The sequence below is a fragment of the Andrographis paniculata genome, unplaced genomic scaffold (genome assembly GCF_009805555.1).
Source record: "Andrographis paniculata isolate CXL003 unplaced genomic scaffold, ASM980555v1 Contig86END, whole genome shotgun sequence".
Taxonomy (NCBI): domain Eukaryota; kingdom Viridiplantae; phylum Streptophyta; class Magnoliopsida; order Lamiales; family Acanthaceae; genus Andrographis; species Andrographis paniculata.
The window spans coordinates 1,721,014-1,741,858 of record NW_026137624.1 but is presented as its reverse complement, the minus strand read 5'-3'; positions in this window follow the sequence as shown (position 1 = coordinate 1,741,858).

The window sequence follows — 20,845 nt, the reverse complement described above, 5'->3', positions numbered from 1 at the left end:
ATTTTAATTTTTTCTGATTTAATTTTTATATTTATTTTGAATATGATATTATATATAAAAAAAAATATTACTAAGTTTTTTCTTTTAAAAAAATTATATCTAAATTTAAATTTTATTCAAGTTATATATAAAGGTTTGTTGTTGTTGTTCATGACCCCAAAAAAATTGTGTTTGTCCTTAATTCTTTAAGAGCTTTGTAAAAGCTTTCATCTTTCTTGTGGTATTGGATATAAAGCGGCGTAAGAAATTGATTTTTCCCAACAGAGATTGCATTTCCTTTACATTTTTTGGTGGTTCGGTTTCAACAGACCGTTTTAGCTTTGATTTTATCCACTTCGATGCCGCATTCATGAACTAGGACATTAAGGAAGTTTCCTGCAAATAAACCAAATGCACATTTAGCTGAATTTATTTTAATTTTATGATGTCGCATCCTAATAAAAGATTATTCCAAATAGGCTAAGTGAGAATATAATGTGGATGATTTAACTATAATGTCATCTATATAAAATTCAATTCGATATCATGTCCAATGAGATCATAAAATATTATGTTCATGGCACGTTTGTATGTGGCACCTGCGTTCTTGAGTTCGAACGGCATGACAATCTATTCGTATATGCCTAGAGCACCTGGGCATCTAAATGCAGTTTTGGATATATCTTCCTTAGCTATAAAGATTTGATTATAACCAGAATAACCATCCATTATGGATAAAAACTTATGCTTTGTTGCCGCATCAATCAACATGTCAGCAATGGCTATTACATATTCATCTTTTGGAGTTTTCAAGTTCAGGTTCCTAAGATCTATAAAAATACTGAGTTAGCCATTCTTTTTTGTTACAAGTACAATATTTGATAACCATTCAGGTTATCTACAAGTTCTTATAAAATTGGCCACCAAGAGCTTTTCGATCTTGACTTTGAGCTTGGGCGTCAATGCTGGACAAAAACCCCTCGGCGGTTGTTTGTAAGAGCGGAAACCATCCTTGATCAGGAGCTTGTGTTCCACCAACTCTCTTGCCAGTCTGGCATCTCTTCATAAGACCATGCTAAACAATCAGAATATTTCCGTATTAATGTGGTAAGTTGTTGTTTCTAATCTGGTGTTAAAAGGTTACTTACTTTAATTAGTCGTGGTTAGGCATCCGCTCCCAGGTTTACTTCATCCAAGGGATCCTGAGCTTCTCCCGCAAGGTAATTTTTTAGATAGGTGAAGGTTCATCATCGGGCCATCGGTTGCTTGTGGCCTTGGTTTGGTGTATAGAAATCGGAGTGTTGGCTGAAAATGTGGATCCAAAAGTGTTTTCCAGCCGTTGATATAATTTCTTAATTGCTACTAATATATTAAAATTCATTTGTTGGGTTCGGCCTCATCCCCGGCTGTGTATAACATTCGAAACCCTTGGAATGTAAATTGACAAAGGTCCCATGGTTTGGTTTCCATAGATGCCATGGTTGTAACTGGCTCTATATTTTTTAGGTATAACATTGATTCGTAAATGTCAGTATTTGGGGTCCGTTTCTAACATCTCGACTTTGTCTCCGTCCCAAAGTATTGATTGTTGGTGAAGACTGGATGGAACACAATAAGCGGAGTGGATCTAACCCCTTCCAAGTAGCACAGAGTAGGTAGTTGGTGCACCCAAAACAAAAAACACTGATGACATTTTCTTTGGTCCGACATCAATCTCAGCAATCAAAAGGCCAAGGGGCTCCGTGTGTTGACCTGCAAGACTTATCATTTTAATATATGATTTTAGGATATCAGACTTAGTTTTACCCATATTCTGTAATGTAGTATATGGCATGATGTTTAATATTGCGCCTTTGTCCACAAATACTTTGTCAACCAGTCTGCCGTTAAGATGAGCTTTGACATAAAGTGGTTTTAGATGATTTGTAGAATCAGGTGGTAATGGTATAAATGTATCTGAAGATAGTCCGTGGATTCTAACATTCTCGTCATCAGCGGCTAAACATGCCCATGGCCCTTTATCTCTGCCCCATGTATCAAATTCCGGTAAATATTCATTGTAAGTTGGTATAGCGGTTATCATGGATATATCCGACATGGTGCTGGCGTCTTTAACTAAAAGGTTGTCCTGCTCAAGTTGTTCTTCCATCATTGCAATGCTGGCATCTAATTCCCGAAGATATTGTTCATTTTCAGCGGTCCAACCTTCTGGCCACATAATTTGACATCATTGCTCTTGTGTCTTGAGGTGTAATTTGGCTGAGTACGTTGATTGGGCATCTGGTCATTGTGTCGAGTGATATGCTTAACTACGAAATTGTCAACTGATGTGTGAACCTCCGATCTCGGGGTCATCTTATTAGTTTGTTGTTGGGTGAAATTTTCGGATGGAGATCTTGATTTCTTTGAAGGTGAGGCCCGGTTGTCAAAGTGTCGGGGTTCATGCTTCCTATTATCCAATACAAGGATGGTGACTCGGGTCGGTTACAGTTCTCCTTAATAACCTTCTGTGCATTAGGGGGCAGGTCATGTGGGATGTAACATGGGAGTTGTCTTTGTTGCTCTCTTCTCCGATCTATATATTGTCTCTGCCGTCGATGTATCTGAGACCGGGAAAGCTCAGGGTGTTGCAACCCAAAATCCCGTTGGGACATCCTTCCTTCCACCATGTTCCCAAGTTCCAGTGAAATTGGTCTTTGAAAATGGGATATGTGATTGTGGTTGATACGCTTCCATGTCTTTCATATAGTCGACATTGTATATTTTCTCGTGAGTATACACTTCTGCTACCGGTTTGGTAAAAGTACGACATTGTCCTTTAATCATCTGGGAAGGCGGCGTACGATCTTTGTCCCGTTGTGGCAAATTTTCAAATTGTGAATGTGTGGCCTGGGGTTGTACAATAGCCTAGAGATGATCATGGGCAAGATATTTCTGTCGGATGCTAGATAAATTATCCTGGCAGTACCTGAGTATTTTTCTTCTGTGTATCAGACATAAATTTTTTCCTGCGGCTTGGCATTGATACTGAAATATTGACCTTCTCGACTTTTGGGTTAACCTTTATTAAGTCTAGAAGGAGGCCGTCCTTGGGGCGGTCTATCGCTCAAATAGGGTACTTCATTTGTGAGGAAGGTTGTACTGTGATTATTGTAATTTGAACTTTCGGAGAAGGTTCTTCATCCACATTCATTCTGGTCAATTTGAGACGTCCATTCTACATGGACTTTTGTATGGTCGTTCTAAATTGAGGCAGTTTATGGTGGAATATCAAAATGAATTATGTCATTTCCAGCTCTTTTTAACTTCCTAGAGCGAAGCCACTTTTTGACCCTTAGTGATGCGGATATGAACGCCTCTTAGTAGTTCATCAAAAACAACATCAAATTGTGTAATATCAAACAAGCAGTCTTCATTTTGAAGTTTTGGTATGTCTTTTCCTTTTGGAGGCTTGAGATTAGAGTAAGTATACGGTTTGCCCAGCATAAGTTCTATTATTGTTTCCTCGATAATATCCAGGAGTTCATACCCTTTAACCGCATCCTCTATTTCGATTAACGCGACTTGATGTCTGGCTCGTTTTCCTCTATTATCCTTTTCATAGAAAAGACATTCCAAGCGAGCAACCTTGGATGTTAATTGTGCGAGATTTTGAATTTTGTGAGCCTTGAGCAGATTTCGCAGACGCGGAAATATATTCCTGATCTCAATATTAGTGAGTCAGATTTTGATGTCTGGCTCATTTTCCTCTATATATCACTGATGATTACTGGACACTGACCGTTAGTTCGTCTGATTTATTTTTTTTTTCATAAAGGCGGGGGCTGGTTCCTCTAATTCTTGTTCCGTCTCTATTAAACCTGTATGTGTGGTCTCCGATATTTGACTGTAAAACCTATCATGGAAATCTCTTTCCATCTGAGTCCAATTTTGTATTGAGTTAGTGCAAAGGGATGAGTACTAAGTAAAAGTTGTCCTTGTCAGAGTCAGAGAGAATAATTGCAACTTGTAGAATTCGTTAAGAGACCCAATAAGTATTGTGAATCTGGCCACATGTTCGACATATGACTGGCTATCTTCTTCGGAGAACATAAGAGACTCCAAAATTCTAACTTGTCGAGGCAATGGATGATTGCATTCTACCCATTCTGGAAAAGGTATCTAATATACAAATTTGTACGACCCTTGACATTTAGCACCAAGTTGTTGGCATACGATGTCTTGTACCAATTGCACAACATCAGGGTGTTCTTGTACGGTTGTACCGCAGGTTGAGAATTCCACTGTGGTATCTCCAGAGTGGCATTAGGTCTCTAAGCCGCTAGTGCCTACGGTTGATAAACGTAAGCTATGACTCTAGAGATATTGTTGTATGGCATGATGATCTGCTGTTGATGAGTGTTTTGGGGATATGGTTCACCATTGTGTATAGGTTCTGGAGGTGTACCATAAGTTTGGGCGGTGTTGGCATCCATAAAAAATGGCACTGGAAATTGCAGCCAATGTTGGCCGTGATTCCCAAACTCGACCGAAGTAAGCGGCCGTAATTGATATGTTTCGACACTACATTCAATTTGGGAGGCTGGGGGGTTGTACTTGCTATCCGTTGGGCTGTAGCTAGAAAACTGTGGATAAGTTACTGGAAAATCGCTTCGGATAGTAAGACCGTACTGCCGTGGGGGGCTATGTTTGATGTTTTCTGGCCATTAGATGGCGCCGGCCTTTCCACCAAGTCGGAGTGAATCCTTCCGTGATAGATGTTGGGGGTGGTGGAAGACTGGAAGATGTCGTGTGGATGACATTGGTTTATTCCATTGATGTTACTGTTTCTGAACGAGCCATCAGACAACGTGCAAGTCTTCCTGATCGTAATATGATGAATTCAAAATGATTTTCAATGAGAAACAAATGATTGTCCCACTAGGGGTGCCAAAATGTTACCTTGGATTGAAATTTTCGATCAGATGATAACCAAGGGCTTTTTCTAGAGTATTTAGGGTAATTGAATCTTTAGTTCGTACCAAATACATTGTCCAGACGTTTGATAGTAAGAAATTGGGGAATAAGAAAAAAATGCGAGAAATTAAATACACTGCGAGAATAAAAGAAATAATAACTTTGATTGAGATGTTGGAATTTGAATTTACAACGATTATATTGAACCTATTTATAGAATCTAAACGGTGTTTGCAAATAGACCCAACATTTGTAATCTACTAACAATATGAAGGGATACAACCCTTCGATATAGAAATAATAATTTACGGGAATTAATCTAATTAAAAAATATATCTAATTTTGGGATTTTATCCAAATACCCAATTGACATAATTTTTAATCTTGGTAACAAACTTTATTATCTTTGTCAACCAAAAACCAAGATTTATTATCTAATTATCAAGATTTTAAATTTAAAATCAAGATACAACCATATTATCCGTAGCCAAACTTAAGAGGTACAGACCTTAAATTTAAAAGCCGTAATATGACAATTATTCACAAGATCCCGTGAATTTGTGGATCCTTTCAAAAATTTGCGGATACTTTATAAATTTTCGGATCCTCTCAAAAATTTGTGGAACCTTCAGTAAATTTGCAGATCCTTCCGTAAATTTATGGATCCTCTGATAAATTTTTGGAACCTTCCGTAAATTTGCGGATCCTTCCATAAATTTTTGGATCCATAAAAATTTTAGAGACTGTCCAAATTTCCTTCTTCAACACGTCTATGCATACATCGATCTTAATTTTAGTAAGTCCAAACTCCTTTTTGTCTTATCATATCTATTAATTTTTGTGATGGTAACAAAAATACAAAATTCACTCTTTTCTTTAGTTGTTGCTAGATTAATTCGTTCTTACACTCAGAACATGTGATTTAGATGCTCAAATTGCGCCACATGGCAAAATCAGAAAAATAGTTCTTACTAAAACTTTTTTTTTAAAAAAATTTGACTCGATCAATATGTCTCTAGAAGATTGGAACTTCACTGTCACTTCCACTCTACCCGGTAAATAAATGTACAATGTAATTCCCGGCATCCGGAAAAACCACTGGTTGATTTACAACCTGCAAACCTAGGTATAATTAACCATCCTTATGAAATACATGTGTGTAATTGATAAACAAAACTTGCCTCGTAATGGATTGTGGACGTGGAAACAACTAGAATGATGCTACGAAATATGATATGATTGTGCTTGTTGTGGAGAAGCCTGAGAGATAAATAGGTTGAGAAAACTAAAAATATGGGAATTTAGGATGATAGAGGAGTTTTGAAGATGAACCGGTGAAAAAAAAATTTGTTGTACAATCCATATTCAAACCAATTTTGATCAAATCAAAATAGATAAATAAATATAAAACCTACACATCAATGATTCACTTTCAGCCAATACCAAAACAAATTCAAATTTAGCAAAGACCATCAACCACTGTAAAAATCATACCGTCCAGAATAGCGAACAACCTAAAAAGGCAGAATTCAAACTAAAATTCCTAATGCAGACTTTGAACAATAACAAATAACCTAAAAACCATCCACTCCCAAAACCGAAATGAAAACCAAGAAGTACATCAAAATCCATCAAATTCAAATTCATTATGTTGAGGCCAGATACGGTTACAAGTAATCCACATAATTCAAATAGCACACATATGTTACAAACATATCATTTATAATATACATACAAAAATAGTTCAATATTGTTAAGCAAATTCAGTCCGACATTACTCTACACACTAAATATGTTATTTATAATAGAAATGATTTGGAAAGAAATAGAGGTAACGGTTGAATGAACGGTAGCCCCAAATTATTTGATTCTTTTCTTTCAAAGAACTGATTCACTACAAGAGCGAATAAACTGATGGAGCTGGGCTCTTTTTTTCACTGCTAACCCCAAGAAGTGGTTGACTAGCCAAGTTTAGGGTGCTTTACGTGAAAGAACCTAATTTCAGTGGATGTGATTGAGACATGTTATGTTCCTGAGACGGATTTGGTAATTTATTTATATCATCCATATCATTGTCTTCGACTCTATCTACACATCAAAAAGCAACAAAAAAAAATCAATGAAAGAATATGAAGTCAATGTACAAAAATGTGACTGCAAATGAAAGAACTTATAAGTCATTTATATATCAAATAAGAAACAAATCATCATCATCCACGATGAACATCAAAATCAAATTGCAAAATCAAAATTCTACCTAAACATCATGCATTAACACTATACTAATGAGCTAGACCATAATTGCATGCTGCTATTTTTGTCAGCCCTTATTGATCAATGTGAGTTTTGAATTCTTAAAAGAGTTAGGTAGCTTATTTCAACCACACCAAACATTAAGTAAAGAAAAAAATTCTTCCCATTAAAAAGGTTTGTCACAAATTTATGTGAATAGCAAAAAATAGTTGTGCTGTGTAATTTATTTATAGATTTTAAATAAAATTCAAATATAATACATTTCTCCATTTACTCATTTTTTAAGCCATAAAATATATTGATGAAGTGAAAAAAATATATATAAATCATTAAGATTTTAGAAAAATATTTGATGTAATTCAATTGACCAAATTTGAAGTGTGTTGACCAACATGCTTTCAAATAAAGTCTAACATAAACTACAATAACTATACTATTTTATTGAAATAACTCATTTATAGTTTATCTACATATATACATAAATGAACATAAAATTTCTAATGTAGCATTAAAATTGAAAATCAAAATTCTATTTCAGCTCCCATAAAGAATGTAAACACAAAGAACAATTAATTAGCACTATACTACCTAAGAACCCTTATGTGTAAGCAGCAACAACAAAAGTAGTGAATATGAAATAAATGGAAACTTCACCAAAATATATTCATAGAGTGATTGAAATCGGCCAACTCGAAATAGAAACCAAAATCAAACTTGAAATTGAAATCCAAATCAAAATCGTCCAAATCCTAATTTTTATTTTTATTTTTTTAAAGAAGAGATATTTTTGATTGCTTGAAAGCAACCTAGTTTCAAAGGTAGGAAATGAAATAAACAATCGATTGCATAAAAAATTATCTAAGATGATTTCATGAGAGAAAAAGCACTCACTTGTGAGGAATCAATGTTGAAATCACAACGCCCAAGAAATCAGACCCTTTGGCATAAGAACCAACAATTTTTACTCTTTGGAATGCCCTAAGCACAATCCTTGAGAATCTATCTTCAAAGTAATATTTTCAATCAAGGGCACCATTTCACACAAGTTAATAGACAAAAAAAAAAAACTTTCAAAATTAATCCATAAAAAAATGATCATCTTTGTTGTAACTTTGTTTTATTGTAGTAGAAATGGCCAGAGCATCCATTAGATGAGCCAATTTTGTCTCATCAGACCAACTTTGAAAACACCATTGATTCAGACCGTCTATCAATTATTGATGAGTTTAGGATTGATGTCCCATATGGGGTCAATGGATAATTGAGAGGTATCCATTTGTTGACCCACATTCACAACTCTTAACCAATGAAGGTAAAAGTCCAACTAAACTATAAGCATTACAAAATTTTCCCTTGTTGAGTTTCGGATCTTGAATTTTGGGGAGGGGGGATGTTCATCTGCCGATTGCAAGAGGTTTGTATTAAATTTATTTCCAAATTTTTAATTGATTTTGATTACAAATTGAATTAATCAACATTTGATTGTTGTTGGTTTTTTCTGACGAGTAACCTATAATCTTAATTTTGGGAGTAACACAACTTCAAGCTATAGAAATAGTTTGGTACAAGTGTGTTCTTCAAAACATTTGCAAGCATAATTGCATTCTTCTCGCAAGCCTTCACTGAAGCTCGGAGCGAGGTAGATTCTCTGGGGTCGTCAGAGTTCATTAATTGGCTCATGCCTTATCTTTGGCTGCTTGACCGCCTTTGGAGTCATCGAATCGTCCCACGTGTGGTTGCACAGATACATCAATGGATCGAGAGAAGATGTATCCTCTAGGCATGCCAAACCTATTGTTGGTCAAATTATTTTTTCGAAGGCTTAATGTTTTAGAAACATAATAAAATATTATATCACAAGAATATAAATATTGAAATAACTTCAATATTAATATAATTTATCAAAATAAATTTTGATAACTATATTGAGTCGATGTAGAATCTCTCTCCGTAAAATAATTACGCCCCAGTAGTACCTCTTGTTCTTGTTCATGGTGCAACATTTCTAAATATAAAGCGATATTTATCTTTCAATTAACTGGCACCCCAATACCTCAGAGCTCCGATAAACTAAAATAAGGATGAGTGGGTATGTGTTGAGAGAATTAAAAGGGGAGAAACATAGCTGAAATATTGACTGAAAAGTTGCTGGAAAGAACTAGAGGAGATGAGAGGAAGAAAATTAGAAGAGTTGGTTTTTGTTGTATTAAAAATGATTGATGATCATCCTTTATACAGGCACACACATGTGGGATGATTTAATTCTCATTCGAAATGGATGATTTATCGTATCAGTTATATTTCGATGTATGAATTTCAAATGCAACTTAAAAATCATGAACGGAAATTCACAATGTGGAAAACATAAATGCATTTATTCATGTACAGGAATGCACTCAAGCATGCATGTAAGTATTAAAGTACGATTTCAAATGCATTACATGTATTTATTTCAAGCATTCAAATATGCATGCAATACAAGAAAATTGCACACACGTGCATGTAAATTCACGCAATCCAAGCTCAATTTCTAAGCATTTATCATCATGAAAGTCCATGCAACTACATTAAGGCTATATTTTAGTCAAATTAAGTTTATTTTCTTGGGCTTCGGATTTGGCGAAAAAATATTTATTATTTCGATTAAACTCCATAGCACAATGGACCACATTAATCTATTTATATACCAAACTCAAGTCCAAGCTCAAACTCACAACCATATTATCTAGTCCGAGCTAGCAGCGTGCGCGTGTGGTTTATCGGTATTTATATACCTAAACTACATTCTTAATAACCACTATACAACCCACATGTATTTGAACTTACTGAATAATCAATTCTAAAAAATTATGAATTTTATTTTATAAATTAAATTCTATTAATTAAATAATTAACTAATTAACTAGTTATCTTACAATCTCTCACAAGTAGAAATATCTATAAACACGTAACATCTCAGTTCTAGAGACATTGACACATTAGGATAGGTAGCTTGTAGTTTTGAACCTTCTTTAGTCAATATCATTGTATGAACTGGTGGCCAAATTGATACGATGCATTGAATTATTCCACCTTCTTGTGCATCTTAGTCAATAATATTGACATGTCGCTATTTCAGCCTCATTTTGTTCTCACGATTTCTTTCGGTCATGGATCAAATTTTTGGATTCAAAAGTATTTCATTTAAAGCGGTGCTCACTTCACACTATAATAGGTAATTCTATCTTATAGTATCCAACTCTACTTTTAAAATTGTAAAAAGCCAGTATCTCAACCTCACCATATTGAACTTCATAAGACTCGTAACTTTTCAGAAAATAGTGATCAAGTTTTTTAGCCGAATGATTACATCTTTGTTTTTCGATTGAACAAAAGTTTGGGATCTTCAAGTGATGATTGGGTTACCACTCCAATTGTCTCTTAACTTATGGATTTTAAACTCACTCTCATTAGCAGTTTGTACATTTGATCACGATGTAACCCTTTGATTAATGGATCCACAAGATTTTCTATTGACCTAACATAGTCAATAAACTTAACCTTACTAGTGATTAATTGTCTCATAGTATTGTAACTGTATATGATATGTCAGAATTTACCATTATAAATTTTATTTTTAGCTTTAGCTATAGTAGATTGGCTATCGCAATGAATCGAAAGTGGAGATACAGGTTTTGTTCAAAATTGAATATCATCCAAAAAATTTCTAAGTGACTCAGAATTTTCAACAGCTTTATCTTAAGCGATGAACACTAATCCATGATGGACCAAACTATACAAGTTTATTTTGTGGACTTTCATGAAAGTGCTCCCCCTTTGATCATAAAAATATATTCGCTTTTTTATAACAAATCTTTCATGTCAATGTGCTACCCCCAAAGTTGATAGAGATAAGTCGGGGAGGATGTGATACCTTTAGAACTAATAGAGATGAGTCAGAGAGGATGTGATATTTTCTAGTGTTAAATAGAGATTAAATGAATTAAATAGACTACTTATATCAATAATGTGTGGCTTGGTTTTTACAGAGGTGAACACTTAAGTTCATGGGAGTTTTTCCCGGAGTATTATCAAAATGATTGAACTTTCTCAGTACTTTCTCAACATAGTGAGAGACTAAATTAACATAATTCCTTCATCATTTCTTAGAATTCGCATTCCAAAAATCACATCGGTGACTCCTATGTCTTGCATGTTAAATTTCCGACTTAACATGCATTTAACTTCTTCTATTAATCGGATTTCTTTGGCATAATCAACAAGTCATCTACATATAAACATACCATAAGAAATATAGTAGAAGTTTCTTTTATGAAGACGCATTTGTCAAATTCGTTAATCTTGAATCCATTTGATAACATTACATTATCAAATTTCAAGTGCCATTGCAAAGGTTCTTATTTCAGTCCGTTCAACTACTTAATAGGTTTGCACACTTTCTTTTTTGACTGGGAACAACGAACACTTCAGGTTGATCTATACACTTCTTTTTTCTGATTCACCGTTCAAAAAAATAGTCTTCACATCCATTTGGTGAATGTCGAGATTGTGCAGAGCAGGAATTAGGGGAAACACCCTAATAAATGTTATCATAGTGGCTGATAAATAAATATCGAAAAAGTCAAACCTTCGAATTATTTAAATCCCTTTATCATGAGTCTAGAGTTATGCTTATCAATGGATCCATCAACTTTGTACTTTTGTTCTATAATCCACTTACGCTTTAAAGCTTTACAACAATCGGGCAAGTAAGTTAACACTCACGTGTTATTTTGCATGATGGATTCTATTTCACTGTCGATGCCTTCTTTCCTGAAAGGGGCATCTGAACTAGACAAGCTTCCTTAATCAATGTTGGTTAATTTTCTAACAAGTATATAACAAAATTCGGGCCAAATTTTTTTTGAACTCTTGTTCTTTTGCTTCAACGAAGTTCAATAATCTCATAATAAAAACTAACAACCCCTTTTCTTTTTTCACCATGTAATTCTTTATCAACGGGTTTAGGACTAAGCTGTATTTTTTCTTCGTATGAGTAGAAATTTTTATAGAATATAGCATTCCTCAATTCTAGCATAGTTCCTTCAGTCATTTCAAGAATGCTCTATTTATGAACTATGAATCAATAACTTCTACTATTCATTGCATATCCAATGAATACATAATTTACCGTCTTCGAGCCTATAATGACTTGCTTGGGATGTGGTACTTGTACTTTTGTAGGAATATGATAACTCTTGATTTTGGCATGTTATATAGATTATTTTTATTTATTTAATTAATTATTTATGTAAAATTTTTATATTATTTATATTAATTTATTTCAATAATTGTATTTATTGTATCTTGTGTGTATAATATTATATTTATTAGTTTTTAAATCTATTTTATAATTATTTTGGTGTATAATTTAATTTAGTTAATGTGTTTTCTGAATTATATTTTTAGTCGTTATTTATGTGTTATTTAAGTATTTAATTTTGGCTAAATTAATATTATTAGTAAGTATTATTTATTTAAATAAATATTTATAAGGTGTTTATTATTTATGCAGGTAAAATAATGTTTGAAAATTTATCTAGGAGTCCAAATTTGGTCTTAAAAAGCAAAAAAATTAACTTCAGGCGAAAAAGAGCTGCAGGCGCGAAAGTCAACAAAAGTCAATGTTCAACGCCAGTGAGTCAAAGTCAATGCCAACGGTTAACGGTCATTGCTGGTGCCGAAAACAAGCAGCGGCTATTCGGAATCCGTGAGCAACGGCTGTGTAGAAAGCAAGTGGCATCTGTGTGGAAAACGAGTGAGCGCAGAATTCGTGACGAAGCGGAAATCCATGGATGAAATTGAGCGAAGCGGCGGCGCATTTATAGTTAATGGCGGCTGCATTAATGTCGTTTTTCAGCGGCGAATTAACTCTGCACTGAAAGCAGCGAGCGGCGGCTACACAGAAATCCTGTCTACATTTATTTTCACTGGTCAGTGGCGCATTTACTGCGCAAGCCAGCATTAAATATGTCTCTTGCATCCCCAACTGCTGCATTTACTGCACAACATTCTCTCAGCTGCCCCATTTAATTTCTAAATCACTTAGCCAACTTTTGGCTGTTTTGTGTATGTTTATGGTAAAACCTTCTAGAAGATAGGTAGTTTTTAGTAGTTATTTTAGAGGTAGTTAATTATGGGTGATTGTAACTGCCAAGATTGCAGAAGCTTTCATCCCTTTATAAATATCATCTCTCATTATATAATTATGTTAATAATCATACACACTACCATCATTCCATACACTTTATTTTCTCCATTTCTTTTCTCCTATAATTTTCTCTAGTTTAATAAAATAAAATTTTCAGTTTTGTGTCGCGAGCAAGCTAATTTTCTCCACCTCACCATCACCCAAAAATTCTATGTTTGCATTTGAAAAGTTCAAGCTAGACTTTCGACAAGGTTGCAGAAGGACGGCAGAAGGGTTAACTATTCATGCTTATGATCTCGTCGTATTCATTAACAGAGATTAGGTAGTTCATAGCAGCTAAGTACGTGGGAGCCTTGTCGACCTTCTTAGTTGTGAGCCAAATTTAACCCCGATTAAAGAGAGGTATCAGAGGGGTAGAGCCACTAGCGAAATGGTTGGAAGAATGATTCATTAGACATAGGTGCTTCCCTATCGGGTCACAAAAATGTCCGGTAACAACGGCTTTTCTAGTAAATAATGTTCTTCGCCAGGTGTCGCTGAAGCCTCGTTGTAAATCTCCTAAAGTGAAGTACCAACTGAGTCGAGAATCGGGATTAAGCGAGCAAATATAATCACACTCATCCTCGAAATTTTTCTGCAATTATACATATATTTTTTGCTATCACACAATCGTTATCCCGCTCATTTCATCTATAGAAGTCTAGCCATTAAGGAACGCAAAAGTTACACACAAACGTCTCGTTCCATCATCTTCGAGATACGCATATTTTATTATTTTTTAGTTAGATTTAATTTCTGAATTTTATCTTTTCAGCCACTTCGATTGTAGTAACTCATTGTACTTTTTTTAATTAAATATAGGATATTCGCATATTCCCTGAGTTTGACCCGGACACTCACCACTTAAAAAGATTTTGATTTTTGACGAATTTTTGGAATTACTACACGAACACGCATATCACTATTTTTATTTTATACATATATCATTTTTTGTATCTTGAAGATATTTTTTAATCTCTCAAAACTTTTCGATCAAATTTTGACGTTGCCGGAGAATAAGCTTAATATCTTTGTTTTAATTGAAAAATTTTGAGTTGAATGATAATTTTTTTTTAATTTTCAATTTTAATTTTATTTTAAACATCTAATCCATCGAAGGTATACTTTGTAGGTTTCGGGAGTGTAAAATCCATCAATAAGGATCAAACCTACACAACTCTATCCTTTTGTAGAAAATCTGAAAATTTCCAAAAAAGCGCTTGCAACAGCCTCTGTTTTGTCTTTGCCTCTGTTTGAATTCTTAATGTGTTTCATTATATAAATATAATAATACTACTAATAATAATAGTAAACATAATAATGATAATAATAATAATAATAATAATAATAATAACCGAAATAGAAATAGTAGTAATAATAATAATATTATGGCGCGTCGCTTACTTGTTTGCTTATCATGATCTGTTGCCACCTGTTATTTATATATACAAAAATATATATAATAATAAATACAAATATGAATAATAATAATAAATAACAATAATTTTATTTTATTATTCATTCAGGAGTTTCAAGATAATTTGCTCGTTCGTTCAGACTGAATTTTAAAGCCGAAGAAGCAGATATCTATCATTATGAACAAAAGGTGAACCGCTCACAAGCAGTGAACCGCTGCCCGCTGATCCTTGATCAAAATGAAGCCCCGTTGCACCTGAACCGGACGGTCAGCCCAAGCCGAGCAGCGGCCAGTCCTGCAAACCAAGGGGCGACGCCTGCCAGATACCAATCGAGCGAAAAATTTCAGGTGAACTAAGCGGGCTGATCTACCCCAAACGAGCAAAAATGGTCCCAATGTCTTTTCTGAGTGGTATCGGCAAGCACAGTAGCGACTCGATCTTCTTCAGCCCATATTTGAGCGGAGCGGCATCTCCTTGCGAATGAGCGAAGCAGGGAAGTTTCTATTAAGTAAGCGGTGTGTGCAAGCTCAGCACCTATCGGACCCAGACTAGTGGCGCCAGAGTAATGGCTACTATGAGCGGCGCTGATCTTCGATTTCTTTCTAAGAGGTGCGACAGAGTCCAAGGGGTGGTGGCGCAAGTGGAGGAAAACTGGTCTGCTGCAATCGAGCGGTTGTCCTGGCGGTGAGTCCAAGCCAAGCGGAGAGCAACGACTATCAGTGGATCAGCCCCTATACCCTCCTGTGAGCAGAGCGAGAAGCAGATCTGTAAGTCAAGTGGCACCCAGTCCTCCTCCTGCAAGTTAAGCGATGAGGACACGCTGATTTCAAGTCCTTCACCAGCGAGTCGATCGTCCTAGGAAGCGGTTGCAAAAGAAGCCGCGACTATGGGTTGTTTATCTCACTCTTTCTAGGGCATGATTCAGAAGCAATTTGGGCACTTTGGGAAGTGTTCAGATATTTTAGATATTTGGTTTTGGATTTAGTAGATTTATATTTAGATTTAGTCTTATCCATAGATTAGATTACTTAAATTTGAATCTATCGAGTCCGTTTTGTATTGCCTATATATAGTCTCTTTTATTTTGATGATCAATAACACAATCTCATTATTTTCCCCGCAAATTCTAACATGGTATTAGAGCCCAATTTTTCAAATACAAAACCCTAACCCCTGTATTGATACTGTCCTTAAGTATAGAGATTCTACCTTATTAATTTTTATCTCTACTCAAGGTACATTGATTCAACGTTCTGGTCCATACACATCTCAACAGAATGGTCGCGTTGAGCGCAAACATCGTCACATTCTAGATACTACTCTTACATCCCTTTTGTCCGCCTCTTGTCCTGATAGGTTCTGGGGGGAAGCCGCTCTCATTGTTGTCTATACCATAAATCGTATCCAATAACCACTCCTCCATAATAGCACCCATTTCGAGCATCTATATGGTCAGCCACCCGATTATAGTACCCTTCGTCCCTTCCGCTGTGTCGGTTTTGTCGTTATCACTCTGCATGAACGTTCCAAATTGGAACCTCGTGCGCGTGTATGTTGTCTTCTTGGTTATGGGTTAGAGCATAAAGGTTATAGGCTTTGGGATCCGGTTTCTAAACGGTTGTGTATATCTCGTCATGTTACTTTTTGGGAGAGTATCATATTTTCCACCCTATCTATATTTCATGTCCCATCTATTCCTGGTTCACCTTCCTTCCTGTCGGCATGTCCTCCCTTGTTTCCTGATCCTGATCCTACAGCTCCATCACCGTCTCTGGACTTGTTCCAATTGAGGCTTCTGATTCACCTCCAGTTAAGACTTCTAATCCACCTTTGATCTTGTCTCCAGATGTTGATCCATCTGTGGTCCCTGGACCTGTCATACCTTGTTGATCACATAGAGTGAGTCACCCTCCTCCTCACTTGCGCGATTATCATTGTTACTATGTCATATTATCTCATCATGAGCCTAGGTCATTTTGTGAGGCGAGTGCTGATCCATTATGGCAACAAGCTATGACTGAGAAATTGAAAACTCTGGAAAAGACTCACACTTGGAATTTAGTGGATTTTCCTTCTAGAAAGACACTTATTGTGTGCAAGTGGATTTTCAAAATCAAGACTAATTTTGATAGTTCCATTGAGCACTACAAGGCTCGTATGGTGGACAAATGTTATTCCTAAGAGTATGGAGTTGACTATGAGGGGACTTTTGCTCCCGTTGCTCGTTTCACTACTGTTCGTTGTCTTCTTGTCGTTACTGCTGCTCTTTAGTGGTCTCTTCTTTAGTTAGATGTCAATAATGCATTCTTACATGGCACACTTTCTGAAGAAGTTTATATGATTCCTTAATAATTCTCGTCTTCTGGAAAGGTTTGTCACTGGCGTCGCGCTTTATATGGGTTGAAGCAGGCCCCTCGGGCTTGGTATGCCACATTTAGTACTGCATTATTGGACTTTAGTTTTACCGTATGTGCTTACGACTGTAATTTTTTTTTGTCGTTCTTCCTCTGGGATAGTTATACTATTTCTTTATGTTGATGATATGATTATCACGGGAGATGATGCGTCTGGTATTTTTGATCTACAGGCATATCTTGTTGGGAACTTGATCTACTTGACTGTCACTCAACCAGATATCGCTCATGCAGTCCATATTGTGAGTCAATTTGTGGCCGCTCTGAGGACCACTCACCACTCTTTCGTCTTACATATTCTTCGTTATGTGAAATGTACTATCTTGCATGGTTTACACTTTTCCTCTCACTCGTCTTTGACTCTTAGCAGTTACTTTGATACTGATTGGGCTGATGATCCTACTGATCGTTGTTCGACCACTCGTTTATGCTTTTCGTGGGTGATTCTTTTGTCTCTTGGCGCAGCAAGAAGTATACTTTAGTTTCTCGATCGAGTGCCGAGTCCGAGTATTGTGCCCTTGCTAATTCTACATCAGAACTTTTATGGCTTCGTCATTTACTCAATGATCTTCATGTTCCTCAGTCATCTTCTACGGCTCTTCACTGCGTCAGTCAGAGTGATATGAAGATGGCCAACAATGATACCTGTCACGAGGGCACCAAGCATATTGAGCTTGACTGTCACTTCATTCAACAGCATGTTGTCGGTGGTACTGTCCATCTCGTTTCGGTCTCCTCTGCAGATCAGAAAACAAATATCTTCACTAAGTCTTTTCTTCCCAGCTGTTTTCGATTGCTCTTGGACAAACTCAAGTTGATTTCTACAACACCTACTTAAGTTTGAGGGGTGGAGAGTCATGTCGCTTTTTACTCTGGCGGAGAGTCATGTTGTTTTCGGCTCTAGTACAGAGTCATGTCATTTTTTGCGCCGGTGGATAGTCAACTATTTTCGGCTCCGGTGGCAAGTCAACTGTTATTTTTATTTGCGTTTTTTGTGTCTATATTAAACTTTCTTATGAAACTTGAGTCGGTTTATGTTATACCACTTGAGTTTGAGGGGAAATGTTGAGAAATTTTAGATATTTGGTTTTAGATTTAATAGATTTATATTTAGATATTGTCTTATCCATAGATTAGATTACTTATATTTGAGTCTATCGAGTCCGTTTTTTATTGCCTATATATAGGCCGTTTTATTTTGATGATCAATAAGACAATCTTATTATTTTCCCCCAAAATTTCTAATAGGAAGGAATTCTCAAACTTCAATATTGGGCAACAAATTTCAGATTCATTGCAAGGAACTCGGTCCCCAACAAAAGAATCCCTAGAATTCTCGATTTATGGTCCTGCACATCGAATTTTAGATAATGGTCAAAAGAATCTGTCAAGCTCAGATAACTTCTCCAATTTCTAGCCGTGCACAAGCAAAGAAACTTTCAGATCTCAATCCAATAGCACCAACGTGAGGAGGCGGCTGTTTTTAAGATTTCCGAGCCACGAAGAAGTCAAAAAGGGAGTTCTATTGCATTATATTTAGATTGTTGCATTACATTCTTGATGAATTGTGCTAGTTTTGAATGGTTTCTTGGTTTGATTGCAGCCCTTCCTTAACATAATTGTTTAAGTATTTGTGAAAAATAGAAATTGCATATTAACAAAAAAGGAGAGTTTCAATGTACATATATATAGCCATATATATATGGGCCCCAAATGACAATATATAAAAAATATGCTAACACCCCTCCCCCCCCTCAAACTCAAGGTGGTAAAGTAGAAATCAACTTGAGTTTGCTAAAAAATATGGAGAACCGGCCTGGGAAGAGAGACTTGGTGAAGATATCCGCAGTTTGATCCTCGGAAAAGACAGAAGATTGATGAAAAGTGTCTACACGAACATTCTGATGAACAAAGTGACAATCAATCTCAATATGCTTGGTGCGCTCGTGAAAGACATCATTATGAGAGATCTGAATTGCACTCGTGCTGTCACAATTGAGGGAAGTGGTAGAAGGTTGAGGAACCCCGAGATCAAAAAGAAGCCGACAAAGCCAAAGAAGCTCCGAAGTCGAATCCGCAAGAGCACGATACTCAGACTCTGCACTGGAACGAGAAACGAGAGTTTGTTTCTTGCTGCCCCAAGAAACAAGGAAAATCCTAAGAAAAAAATAATAACCCGTGATAGAGCGACGATCAGTCGGATTGCCTGTCCAATCAGCATCAGAGAAACCTACAAAAACCAATTGAGAGTTAGCAGAAAAATGAAGACCATGTAGGAGTGTTCCCTTGACATAACGAAGGATGTGCAACACAACAACATAGTGAACTGTCCGAGGATTAGTCATGAACTGAGCTAAAACATGAACCGCATGAGCTATGTTAGGACGAGTGACCGTCAAGTATATCAGGGATCCCACTAACTACCGATAGCGGGAGGGATCCTCTAGTGGAGTGCCATCGAAAGGAGCAAGTCGGCAGTTCCTGACCTGAACGATATATGAGTTCAGATGCATATTTCGCCTGAGATAGATATATGCCTTTTGGAGCGTCAGAAATCTCAAGTCCGAGAAAATAGCGGAGCTGACCGAGACTCTTCATGTCAAAGTGTCGATGAAGGTAGGTCTGTAGATCGGATATACCAGAAGTGTCGTCGCCGGTAATAACCATGTCATCCACACACAACAAGAGAATGATGATCCCGGTAGGAGAACGATGAATAAAGAGAGCAGAGTCATAAGGAGATGCAGAAAAGCCATACTGAAGGAGCGCAGTACTAAACTTGGCGAACTAAGCTCGGGGCGCTTGCTTCAGTCCATAAAGGGCACGGCGCAGCTGATATAGCTACCTTGAAAAATATGAGCCAGGTGAAGGGGTCAAGTAGACTTCCTCAAACAAATCTCCATGAAGAAACGCATTATTCACATCCAACTGTAATAATTGTCAACGTCGAACAGCGGCAACAACAAGGAGATAACGGACAGATGTCAAACGAGCAACTGGAGCAAATGTCTCATCACAATCAATACCATACACCTACGAAAAACCCTGGCTACAAGGCGAGCCTTGTAGCGCTCAACAGAACCATCGGAGTGAGTTTGATTTTGTACACCCACTTGCAGTTAATAGGTTTCTTGCTAGGAGGGAGATCGACAATATCCCACGTGTCAGACTTCTCAAGAGCCTGCAATTCCTCAGACATAGCGTCATGCCATAAGGGATCACAGTTCGCCTCACGAAAGGTCCTGAGTTCATGGTGAGATAAAATTGCAGAAAAACAATGATAATCAAGTAGATGAGAGAGATGACGACATACACGAGTGGGTCGGCGATTAGTGGCGGCAAAAACTAAAATTTCCGGATGATCGGACATAGGCTCAGGAGGCGCATGAGGGTCAGGTGGTGGGGAATGATCAACATCAGATAGACCAGAAAGAACGGACGGGGGTTCGGGACCTGCAAAAGGAGGAGAAGAATCCAGAACAGGAACGGACGGGGGTTCGGGACCTACAGGAGGAGGAGAGGAATCCAGAACAAAGAATAGGGACTCTGACTCAAAGGGAATGGAAAATTTAGACTCAGAGGAAAAAAACTTATGC